A 13,217-nucleotide genomic window follows, 5' to 3' on the forward strand; every position below is an offset into this window, starting at 1 on the left:
TGTATGTATGCGTGTATGTATGTACTGTATGTGGGTTATGTATTTTATGTTTGAAATAAAAAAAAGTGTGACATCTATGGTCCTGCTAGGAGGGGGAGTCAGCCACAGAAGCAATATCGAAAACTTTTAATTAACTGATTCTAACTTGCAGGGGAGGAGAGGTGCCCCTTTTTGAGCAGGAGCCCGTAGGCAGATGACTCCATTGCCTCCCAGATTGCCATCTCTGGCTGAGAGCCTTAGGCAACATATTGGTTTGTGCCCTCTGCCACCGCCACTTGTACCACCTGTGACCCAATATCCATATCACAGCATCCATCATCCAGCAACACAGATCACAACAGCAGCCAGCAACACCCATCACTTCATTGTAATCTTGATTTTGATGTCCTGTTTGAGCATGAGCATTGGCGCTCCCACAAAGCTGGGTGTCCACAGCAGTCCTCCTCCAGGGCCAGTGGCCATTTTTGTTGCTGCTCATCATTTTTAATGAATATGCATGTGTGTGACACTGAGCAGTAAGGGCTAACACCACCAGGCCATTATCTGGGTATATGCATGTGTGTGAAGGCTTGGACTGGCCCTGGGGGATTCACCAGTAGGCCCCAGTGATCTTTGACCCCACCCACCTGATGCAAACCTTTAATGTCGCCGGGCAGTCAGTAGCGGATGACTGACCTGGCAGCTGCAAGATGCTTTTGTTACTGTTGCAGGGCAGTCATCAGCTATTGACTGACCTGGTGTCGGCGGCCGCTGCAGGCTGGGAGGGAGACAAGTCGTGCGAGCGAGTGGGGGGGAGGCATGCAGGCAGTGTGACATCATGATGTCTGCCGCATCATGATGTCACACGCCAGACCCACCCTGTGTTGTGACATCACGCCAGGGCTGCCACTAGGAATTTTGGGGCCCGTAACTGATTTCCAGTCCGGGCCCCCCCTTTCCCCTTTCCCCCTCCCTTCACTTACCGTCCGACTCCTGCTGCAGGTCCTGAAGCACAGGCTTCTTCAATGCAGGACACCGGTGGCCAATTAAAATGCAGCACCGGCTGGTGAGCCAATCAGAGCTTGTTTACCTGCAGCAGCTCTGATTGGCTAACGGTGCACAAGCTCCGATTGGCTCAAAAGCCGGTGCAGCATTGAAGCATTGTTTGCGGTGGGCAAAATGAGCTACGTGGGCCCTTCCAGAGGCCGGGGCCCAGGACAGCTGTACCCACAACACCTTCCTGTCAGTGGCCCTGCATCACACACCGGGCCCATGCCGTGATGTCATCCGTCGGACTCCCACCTGGTGTGAACTTACCCTCCCAGTCCGACATTGTGTGTGCGTGACACTGTTCCAGAGCACTAAGGGCTAATCTCCTCAGGCCACTGTAAGGGGATACGCACATATATAACACGGAGAACTATGGGCTTAACTCGCAAGGCCATACTCAGGGCACATGTTCATGGATGCTCACTTTATGGATAAATGGCCTGATTCAGATCTGTTGGCAAAGCTGCAATTTTTGCAGATGACAAAGCCATGCTGCACTGAAGGTGGGGCAGATGTAACATGTGCAGAGAGAGTTAGATTTGGGAAGTTGTTCAAACTGAAATCTAAATTGCAGTGTACAGTAAGAATAACACACCCAAATTTAACTCTCTCTGCACATGTTACATCTACCCCACCTGCAGTGCAGCATGGTTTTGTCCATCTGCAAAAATTGCAGCCTGAATCAGGCCCAATAAGCAGCTTGTTAAATGTATTCATTTGAAAAAAATATATATAAGTATAAAACAGAGTTGCCTACCCTTCCGGAATGGCCGGGAGGCTCCCGAAAAAAGGGTCCCACCCCCCGGTCCCCCCGGAAAGGTGGGCAACCTTCCTTGATACAGGCGTAACCACCAAATCTCACTGGCTGCACCGGTATATCACCTCGATTTGCGTCTTTTAGCCCCGCCCCCTCATTGAAGACCTGCAAATTGCGGGATTTTCATTACTGGGGGAGGGGCTTGATGATGTTTACATCAGGCCCCGCCCCCGAAGTGCTGCTGACAGTTTCCTCTCCGGACTTCTCTCTTAGAGGAGACTTTAAAAGTAGGCAACCCTGATGTAAAACGCAAAGTAAAAATGCTTTATGCAAAGAATTCAGCATTTTTTCTGATTTTATTCTGTTATAGACAAAAGTATCACAGAACGGAGCTTCCGTCAGCGAAACCCAACAACGCTTTCTCGCTACAATTAGCTGACCCCAAAGTGCCACCGTTTGTGTCATTTTGTTATAAAATTGTGACATTTATCACACCTCTAGCCTGGCACCTCTAGCCTGGCATTCACTGCCGCAGGGCACAAACACGTTACAGCGGCAATTAAGCCTCAGCAGTGGCGTAAGTTCGTCCAAGTTGCCCGAAGGCAAGATAAATATTGGTGCCCCCCCCTAATAGCTCAATCATTAAGGTGTCTCCAGTAAGACAGGTCATGGGTTCTTCTAATACAGGGTGACAATTGTAAAAATGATGTTAGGAGCGGGAGTAAGCCACAGAAGTGAGATTGAAAGCTTTCAATTAACTGACTCAAACTCGCAGGGGAGGTGAGGTGCCCCCTTTGGAGCAGGAGCCCGGCGGCAGATGCCTCCATTGCCTCCCAGAGTTACGCCTCTGAGCCTCAGCATCCCCTCTTACGACCAGTGCGCTCTTTATATTCAGGAATAGATCTGATGCCAGTGTGAAACCTTTCTAAGCTCCCTAGGGACGGTGCGGGGCTTGTGGCTGATAATGAACAGTGAGACTTGGTAGCGGGGTGTTCACTCTGCATATTATTATTATTATTCATGTGTGTGCGCATGAAGGATTAGAGGCTGAGAAATGACTAGATTGCGCGTCCATGTGTGTAATGTCATGTTCTGTTCTGTCTGCCTCTGTGTGTTGTATACGGGCATGATACCGTGCATTATGTGTTGCTGCCTTTACTGTATAGCTCTGCAGTGCATGGAAGCTCTGCGACACAGCCTGTTTATTTATGGAAGTGGGTGGAAACGGAGGTACACATTCTTTTGTAGCGTCATCCGCTCCCCTGCCCTAAATACAGAGGTTGCAGGAAGAGCCTGTTTACAGCCACAGATGTCATTTATCTGGTTATGATTTGTTATCGGATTTCCTATTCTCAGGCAAAAAAAAATTGAATGGAAACAAAAAGTTTGACATATGACCTTTGATTCATATGGAGGTGTTGCTGACATCACGCTTCTAGCATCAGTTTGGTGACTCACTACACTGCTCGCTATTGCTGGGATACTGACAGTTACAACGAGCAACTGTAGTCAGAATCACAACACTTTTGCTGGTAAGCTGCTCAATCAGAGGTGTGTCACTCAGGTGCCAAAAGGGAGGGGCAATTCTGTCTAGGAAAAAACATTTGGTATCCCAATTGCACACTGAGTGAAACATAACTACATATTAATCAGCACACAAACACATTTGTGTGCTGCCCTGGAGTACTCAGCCTGTGTCGGCATGTTGGGGGTCAACACCCCAGACCCATACCCAGTATTAGGGACCCCCAGTGACAGAGATGCCTTGACGTACGGCCTGGGGGCTTAGCCCTATATCTGCAGATATACGCAACCAAAATCTCTGTGTTATCTAATTAATATGTAGTTATGTTTCACTCAGTGTGCAATTGGGATACCAAATGTTTTTTCCTAGACAGAATTACCCCTCCCTTTTGGCACCTGAGTGACACACCTCTGATTGAGCAGCTTACCAACAAAAGTGTTGTGCAGTTGAGAGGCATAGATGGGTCAGCATTAGGAGGGATTGCTGACACCTGAGTGCCATTGGAGAAGCCAGGGGTAGCTCCAGGTAAGCTGGCTCTCAGATGTTATATGCCATTATCATGTGGCCTTATACTGGGCTATTAAGCCCAGACATATATGTTACTGCTAATGGGATGGGCTTGATAGTGTGGTGCCCCTCATGTTGATATGGCTGGTCTGCTCCAGGTTAGCACACCCTAACACTTTATTAACACTTATTTTTTCCTATCACATTGTATATATTTTGTATTTTAATCACACCTTCACTTCCCTACATAGCACCTATGTGCTTCTTATTAACCCCTACTAATTTTCATTTGTGTGCTGCCCTGGAGTACTCAGCCTGTGTCGGCATGTTGGGGGCCCACACCCCAGACCCATACCCAGTATTAGGGACCCCCAGTGACAGAGATGCCTTGACGTACGGCCTGGGGGCTTAGCCCTATATCCGCAGATATACGCAACCAAAATCTCTGTGTTATCTGATTAATATGTAGTTATGTTTCACTCAGTGTGCAATTGGGATACCAAATGTTTTTTTCCTGTAGTCAGAATCATAAAGCATTACCACCACCTGCAGAGAGGGGGCAGTACTTTTTTCCCAGGCCCGATTCTACTTAAGTGGCTCCGGTTCCTGCTCCCCCTTCCCCGTTGCAGGGAGCCCAGCAGTTGGGAGAGAGATGACAGGAGGCTGCAGCAGCACAGCCTCTCTCCCCAGCTCGGCACATGCAGCTCAGTAGGTTTCATCTTTTTTTTCCACGGGGACGTTCTCGGAGGCCATGCCCCTTCCGGGGCTCAGCCAACTTGTTGGCGCCTCTGCCTTTCAGGGATACATTTTCTAAGGTGGGAGTTCTATTGAAGGTGGAATGTTGCCCAGAGCAACCACTCAGACTAGGGGACCGTCATCCGGCATCTCCATTAGGAGGAGTCATGGAAGAGGCAGTCAGCTGACATGCAAATGAGTTTGCGGCATCTTCTCTACCAATTTAGCTCAAAATACATCATCAACCCCGCCGACTTCTCCTGAGTGAGCGGTTTGAGGTGCTGGCGGGGCAAGCAGGATGCAGGAAACTATCCCACGTTCCCATGGGGTCGGGAGTGTCACACGATTTTCAGGAGTAAGCAAGTTGAGGGGTGTGCATGCCCAAGTAAGTAACTCTTGACCTCTCGTGGCCGCCAGCGTGCCAAACACTTGAATTCCCCTCATAAAGGGAAGAAACAGCATTTGCCATTTATTATAGAGGATATAAAGGAGGGAGCCTCGATGGTCCGTCGAGATGGCACAGAGGTACACACATACTATCTGCCATTGGGAGAGCCCGCAGCAAACTACTTGGTGTACGTTTCCTAAAGATGGATTTTTCAGTATTACATGAATTTTGCAAATCAGAGATCTACTAAGGGCAAAATCAATGGGCATGTCAAGCCAGACTTTAGACGGCATTGCACCACTGACTGGAGCAAACATCCTTTCCATAGATACAAATAGAAACCCCAGATTTAATAAAAATCGTGTTTCTAAAAGCTGTATAATTGCAATTTTTCAATTGCACAGTTCATACTGATCTGTGCAGGGCTTTCAAGCTGTCAGTGGATTCATATGGGTGTGGTATGGTGGTCCGACGACGGGGGGGGGGATCTCGACTGCCTGTGCTTCGACACGGTGGGCAAGTGCAAATAAGCCCTTTGCGGGTTCGGTGGCTCGCTTTGTGCGCTACAGGTTCTATTCTCCCTCTATGGGGGTCGTGGACCCCCACAAGGGAGAATAGCCCTTGTGAGTCGGGATCCCCCCTGTTGGAGCACCGGCAGTCGAGATTCCGACGTTGGGATACTGACCGTCGGGATCCCTCTTGTCGGGTAGTCACCCGGAACCCGATTCATACATCTACTGTATTTGCCAGGGGATTCTATTTTAAAGGGGGCAATCTGACTTAAATAATTCAGGTCCAGTTGGACGTGTGCCCACCTTTGCAAAGCACTAATTTTTTGTACCTTGTGTAGGACCCATTCTGCGACATAGGATGCAGAAAGTTAAAGGTGGCTGGCCCGGGGGCATGATGCTGCCACTTAGGGGTTTTGAAGAGGTCCGGGGTCCCCGTCGTAGAACGTAGATTTCCTGGCCTCTTGGACAGGTGGTTTGCACTGCATCATATCACGATGGTGATGGTGGCTGAGTGATCCGATGCTGGGACGCAGCCCAGATCAGTACTGCAGCAAGATGCATATGCTAGTAGTAGTAGTGGAGGCCACCTGCTGCATCGCCATACATTTGTCATCATTAAGCCCCACCTCCATTCCTGTAAATGCCGTGATTTGTGGCTCTTCGGGGAGGGGGTGGTACTAAATGACACAATTTGTGTCATTTTAGACCCACCCCCTCCCCAAAGAGCCATGAATGCGGGGGCGGATTCGGGATCCCCGCTAAATCCGGGAGGCTTGCCCACACTTCCTGGGGGCCGGGAAAGGGAAACGATTTTCAGTACCCACCAATCCGGGAGGGTAGGTAAGTATTATCCACACTCCATCATTAGATACTTTTAGTGTGCTCACTCTGGGTGCATATGACACAGAGAAAGCATATTATGTAACGCACAGACATAAGCAATGCAGGCAGTTGCAATGTCACCTTATCCTCATCTGCTGTTCAGTACATTTACAATGGTGGAACTGATAACACACTAGGAGAGTTCTCCACAATTATAAATGAAGAATGAGCTGGGGAGAGTACGAAGCTCCCTAATGTGGCGGCCTTTTGGTTACCAAGCCTCAGACAATGGTAAGCGGTGTCCGATCACTGTGGCGCAGTGCACATTTAGCATTTGCAGCATTATTGATAACTAAGCCCCCCCAGGCATTCATGCGCAATGTCTGTGTAATACAATCAGAATGAAAACAGAACTGGAAAGTGCCAGGGAACTGGAAACGCGCTCATCCACACACTTTCACTAAATGAGACGCGGCGTGCTGGGAGCACTCGGCTTCATTAGCTCAGTGGTAATTAAAAGTATTTTTAGCACTTTTAAATGACAGAGACAACAGCCCAAATGTCTAGCAGACCCCTAGATACACAGTCAAAATGGGAAAAATTACAAATGACAGTAGTTTCAACCTTTACATGCTTATACCTCCCAACTGTCCCGGAATGTCCGCTGCCGGAAGTGTCCCACAGGGGGGGGGGGGGGTAGCAGGAGAAAGTGGACTTAACACGCCCACTCCAAGCTTTGGAAATTCTCCCCCTGAAATACTTCTTGATTTAACCTCTTTCAAATTTCAGACTAGTGTTGTAAGGGAGAGGCGGCCGGGACTGTATTTTACATCTTGATAGCTTCGGCCATTTAAATGTTTTTATATAATTGGTGAAAAATACACCTCTCTGTGTAAACCTGCACAAGGCGTCCCCTCTAAGTGATGTGAAATGATAGTCTAGAGCCTGATCTCCGCTGCCTCCACAGATTTATTTTGTAATAGAGAAGTCTGTTCCTAGGGAGTGATAATACTACGGTAGACCAGCACGAGAGAGGAGATTCTCCGCACCCATGAATCTTAATGAAATATCTAATATAATCCCGAACAAATGTATTTATTTATTACCAGTTTCTTATATAGCGCACACATATTCCGTAGCGCTGTACAGAGAATATTTGAACATTCACATCAGTTCCTGGCCCAATGGAGCTTACAATCTATATTCCCTACCACATGTACACACACACACAATTGACCTACCAGTATATTTGTGGATTGTGAGAGGAAACCGGAGTACCCGGAGGAAACCCACACAAGCATGGGGAGAATATACAAACTCGGCACAGTTAGGGCCATGGTGGGCATGGAACCCATGACCTCAGTGCTGTGAGGCAGTAATGCTAACCATCAGAGGCAGAACTCTGGGAGGCAATGGAGTCATCTGCCGCCGGGCTCCTGCTGCCAAGGGGGCACCTCTCCTCCCCTGCAAGTGTCTCTCTCTCTCTCTATATCTATCTATCTATCTATCTATCTATCTATCTATCTATCTATCTATCTATCTATCTATCTATATATATATCTACAGACAAATATAGAGAGCGATATACTGTAGATATAAATTGAACACATATATTTCAGAACAGACATATATTTAGTGGTGGTGGCAGGCGGGGGCACAATATATATATCTTGCCTCGGGGCAACTGGAGCGAACTTACGCCACTGCTAACCATTACACTGTCCGTGCTTTTGTATCACAGGTGGGCAGCTAGGGTGTCCTCCTTTATCCCCTCCTACCAGTTTCCCATCTACTCTATACAGGATAAACACAATTTCGAACCTGGATTTGGGCGTCAAACTAAACAATAGACAGTACCTCTATGATCCACATTGGAACAATACATCACATGATATATCATATAGCTTGTACCCTGCTTAAGATGCAATAGCATCTAACATGCACGTCCCAAGGGGATACAGTCATTAGGTTGAACTTATTTAAGTTGACATGCATTTTGTCGAACACTAAGGGCAGTATTCAATGAGGCCAATTCGCCATGTTTCATGGCGAATTTGTGCTCTTTTCACTTTGGAAGGTGATTTTTTGTGTCAGAAAGTGAATCACCCTATTCAACGTGCACTTTTCGCCGACGGTGAACAGTGAATGAGGGCCAATTCACCGCCTGATACTCTCCGCAACTCGCTGTGGTTTTTCAATGTGATTCGCCGTGAGTGTATTCAATGAGAAGATGGCGAATTGCTTTCTAAGTGATTTTCGCTGCGTGTCACTGTGGAATGTGAACTTTTAAAATAATGTTTTTTTTTTTTAATTTGGTGTTAAAAAATGAGGAATTTTATTCTGTGAAAGGGCATGCTATTTTTATTCATGTGCTTATTGCAAATGAATATATATTTAATTTAAAAATATATATATTTTTTTTACACATAGCAGCCAGCAGGGGGCCGGGAGCCGCTCATTACATATTCATATATTCACTGCTCAAGATCATTACATATGCACGATCGGGAGCAGTGCATACCCGGTCCCCTGCTGGCTCTCCCGGGGAGCAGCTTGTGCTCACCTCCCCCCCCCAACATACGTTCTGGGGCAGGCAGGGAGACTTCCATCTCCCTGCCTGCCATCGTCCACCGGCTCCCTGCGGCATCCACCGCAGGGGTTCAAATTCGCCGTCAGGGGCAGCGAACCGCTGCCTCATTCAATACTGTGTCAGCGAGGGCTCCAGCCCTCCGGAACACGGCGAATGTGCAGCGAATCCTAAACAGGATTCGCTGCACGTCGCGATTAGAGTCATTGAATACTGCCCTAAAGTTTGACAGGGTTGGAAGGTTGACAAAAGCATTAGGCCGATGATGGCAAGGTCCACAGTCAACAGGTCGACATGAGTTTTTCACATTTTTTTTCACACGTTTCGCTTCACTAGGTGGCTTTATCAAAAGTGGTATCCTGATTTTTTTTGTGGGTGAAAGGTATCCCACCACACTGTGTAGTAGGGCTGCTTAAAGTGAGAAAAGTGCGCCATAGTTGTTTGTGAATTTGGCTGGTTGGAGCTGATTGGAAAGAACTAACTCTAAGGACCTGTGCAAAACATCGGCCTACTGTTCCCACCACCAGCCACACACCAATACCATCTTTCTAGAACCTCAGAGGAAGTGTGGAGGTGGCGTCAAGTACATTTATCTCCTGCTTTTTGATTCAACAATGATGCCACTCCCATCCTTCATGGAGTCATCCTTCATAATGGAGTAGGCAGACTCTTGTGCACCCTGTTTCTGGAGCCCCAAGCTGTCCAATGGTAGATCCATCCCTGACACCCCCTTCTTCTTAGTGCCAAACCCTATCCCTCCCTTCCTGCAGCCAAACCTAACCTTATCCATTACCCCCATCCGCCTCATAATTCTAACCCACCCCCTTGTTCCTGCAATGTATGTATTCCGGCGCCAGGCTTCTGACAGTATTTTTAATCCAAACCAAAGAGAAGCTAACGGCATCCCATTGATGTACGCACTGTTTTGCTGGGCAGTGAAAGTGAGTTGCACTAGACCACATGAGCACATCAGTCAGCTGGTACAGAGGCAATGCACTACAATACACAGCAGCGACGGACTGGGCCGCCAAATCGGCCATGGCATTTGTGCACACTCGTGACCGCTGTCGCGCGCACACATGCACCGTGCAAGCATGTGCTGCCTCTCCCGACTTGCAGGAGAGCGGGGAATAGCGGCGTGTGATGCCCCCCTCGCTCCTGGACCTCAGCGGCGCACAGAGAGGGCCGCCGGACACGCTGCAAATCCAGTGGATCTCTCTGTGTGCCGATCTGGAGGCGGAGCCTCCACTAACAAGAAGAAATCGGCCCACCTGGCCATCGGCCCCTCTGGCCATCAGCCCCTCTGGCATTCGCCAGAAGTGCCAGATGGCCAGTCCGGCCCTGGTGCACATGTAATCTATTGCTGACATTTTTAGATGAATTCCATAAACCTACCCTGGGCTACACGAGGGACAGAGCATAACACTGATGCAGGAGACACAGAGGTCATTTCAGGTGAGCTTCAAGTCAACATTGATGTAGGAAAGTGCGTTTTATACACTGGGCATTCCCATGGGTATGTGGGTGGGCCGATGCCTGCCGGAGGTGTGCAGTTGATGGCACAGGAAGTTAGCCGCCCACCCCGTCTCCATCCAATCGCTCATAAATAACTCAGTCTAGACAGACTTTTATTTGAGAAGGCAGGAGAAATCATTCGATGGTTGGCAACAATCGAATGATTTATCCAGCTAGTGAGGCATACAAGGGGATATTATCTCATACACATCCCCTCGCATGGTACCTAGGGGATTCGGCGGCGGGGCAGTGTCTCAGGCGCTTGGTAAGTAACGATGTTTGCAGTTTACTGAGCCAACCTGAATGAGGACCAATATTATGTGCTCCACATAAATACCCTATATAAAGAGAAATACAAACGATTGCTAAAAGAATGACATATATTAAAACAGATCACATGACTTAGCCTGCCTATGTTGTGGAAGGGGGTGTGTCTGTGTTGGACACACCCCCATTCTGTGTGTTCCAATTTTCCCACCATCCCTCACTTATAGTTTTCTTGGTTGGTGGATTCATTGTTGGCTATTCTGCGGCAGATCACTAGTCTGGGTGCAATCATGTATTTTGGGTGCGCTCCGTTTATTGATTGATTACTTGGCGGTTGTTACGCTAGCCCAGCCATCCTCTAGTTTCCTGCTAATTAAGGCTTCACCTATAGCAGCCGCCTTTCCCTGGCGGATTACGTCCAGACCTAACCACTATAGTAAGTGCATGGATCCTATTGCTTGATACATAGGCCTGCTGGAACCTCCAGCCCATTTGCCTGTTTCAGAAGTGCACACAGACCAGTGGTATATGCAGTGGCGTAACTACAGCACCGTAGCCCCCGCGGTCGCGGGGAGGCGATGGGTAAGTGCGGGCGCCGAGGGGCTGTGGTGCTATTGTAATGCCCCATCCCCCGCAGCGTTACCTATATTCGCTGCGGTGGTCCCGGTTCCCCTGGCTTCATTCTGCTATTGCGACGGGCTATCATAAAATGTCCGCCCCCATATAGCAGCCAGTTCTCTGAAACTGTCTGCTGCATGGGGGAGGCCATTTTGTGATGGTCCGTGTTTCATATCAGAATGAAGCCAGGATGGGAGCTGGGACCAGCGCAGTGAATACAGGTAAGTATGCGGGGGATGGGGGGGGCATGGGCGTCCGGAGTGGTGGTGGTGGTGGTGGTGGGGTGAGGGGGGGTGCGTGGGTACTTGTGAGTTATCTGGGCTGCCGATTTTTTGATTGTATGCCTTAAGTTAAGTTAAGTTATCGCATCGCATCGCATCGCATCGCATCGCATGCGATCATCGGATGCGATGACCCGATTTTTCCATAGGAATCAATGTTAAAATTGACTGAGTCCATTTCAACATGGAATTCAATGGGAAAAAGGGGTCCTTTTCATACCCCTACTATCCAAGTGGGCATGGAGTTGGATATAAACCTGTGGCGAGCGTAGCGAGCCACCGAGCCCGAAGCATGGCGAGCGAAGCGAGCCCCGCGAGGGGACGGTATTCTGTGTCCCCTCGCGGGGCTCGCTACGCTCGCCACGCTTCGGGCTCGGTGGCTCGCTACGCTCGCCACAGGTTTATATCCAACTCCATGCCCACTTGGATAGTAGGGGTATGAAAAGGACCCCTTTTTCCCATTGAATTCCATGTTAAAATGGACTCAGTCCATTTTAACATTGATTCCTATGGAAAAATCGGGTCATCGCATCGCATCGCATCGCATCCGATGGTCGCATCCGATGGTCGCATGCGATGCGATGTGCCCGATCCGACCCGATTTAGAAATCGGCAGCCCGGATAACTCACAAGTACCGGTGCGTGTTTTATTATCGGCAGGGGGGCGCCGAAATGATAGTTACGCCGCTGGGTATATGGTGGTGTATCTTTGGTAACCGTAGCAGCAACTGTGCCCTCCGACCCATCCCCAGCAGTATAAGATGCAGCATTGGCCGAACATCAACTGCATCATCGGTCCTCTGAGCAACCCTGTTTCTTCTTCTGCCCAAACAGATGCTGACCATCCATCACCCTGTGTCTAAATCCACACTGTGGCCGTGGTCACAAGCCCATTGCGGCATTCGCCCAGCAGACGACGCACTGGACAGATGCGAACCAATTGAAAGTGCGGGCTCTTTTGAAGCATGCCTCATGTGTGGCCAACATTGGTGGCAGAGATATCATTACGAACATCGCTGGGGGTGACCAGCAATCGAAGCATTGCCGCAAGAAATGACAAAGAGAAGACGCACGCATGGGCGGATTGGCCCACCGGGATACCGGGCTTTTTCCCGGTGGGCCGGCCTATTTCAGCCAGGCAGCGGCCGCTCGCTCCCCCTGGCTGGGCCGCGGACCGCCCGACCGCCTTCTCCGCGGTTAGCGGCCGCGGCCGCAGCACTTTACCCTCAGTTAAGATGGCCGCGGCCGGCCTCGTCAATGGCAGCAATGATAATGGCCGCGGGAGGGCTGGTGCGCATGCGCGGTCGCACGCAGCAGCTCCCGCGGCCCCTTTGAATGTGTGTGTGTGCACGGCTGCTAAATTGATCCCCAGCAGGCAGCGCAGCATGAGTTTATTGCGCGCTGGGGATCAAAAACAGGAAGGGGGCGGCGCTGACAAAGCAGGAGAATTAAAGAAAGAGCAGCAGTCTGCACTCTGAAGCGCCGCCCACCCTTCTGCTAGCCTTCTCCCTATAGCAGCAGCAGAGCAGCAGCCTGGCAGCCACAGCCATAGGAAGAGCCAGCCAAGCATGGGCAGAGCCTGGAACAGCTCTACAGCTAGCCTCCCAGGTATATAATGTGTGCTGGGGATGGGCATGATTTGATGGGCATCACGGTGTGTGGCATATGTATAAT

At 49.5% G+C, this 13,217-nt stretch overlaps 1 protein-coding gene across 2 annotated transcripts in view; it reads right to left on the reverse strand.

The window, feature by feature from the left end:
• LOC146036126 (leucine-rich repeat and fibronectin type III domain-containing protein 1-like) overlaps positions 1–13,217 on the reverse strand; it is a 181,172-nt gene that overhangs the window by 122,608 nt on the left and 45,347 nt on the right. The window lies entirely within an intron of this gene.

This window comes from Crinia signifera, chromosome 9 (genome assembly GCF_055691185.1).
Source record: "Crinia signifera chromosome 9, ASM5569118v1, whole genome shotgun sequence".
NCBI lineage: Eukaryota > Metazoa > Chordata > Amphibia > Anura > Myobatrachidae > Crinia > Crinia signifera.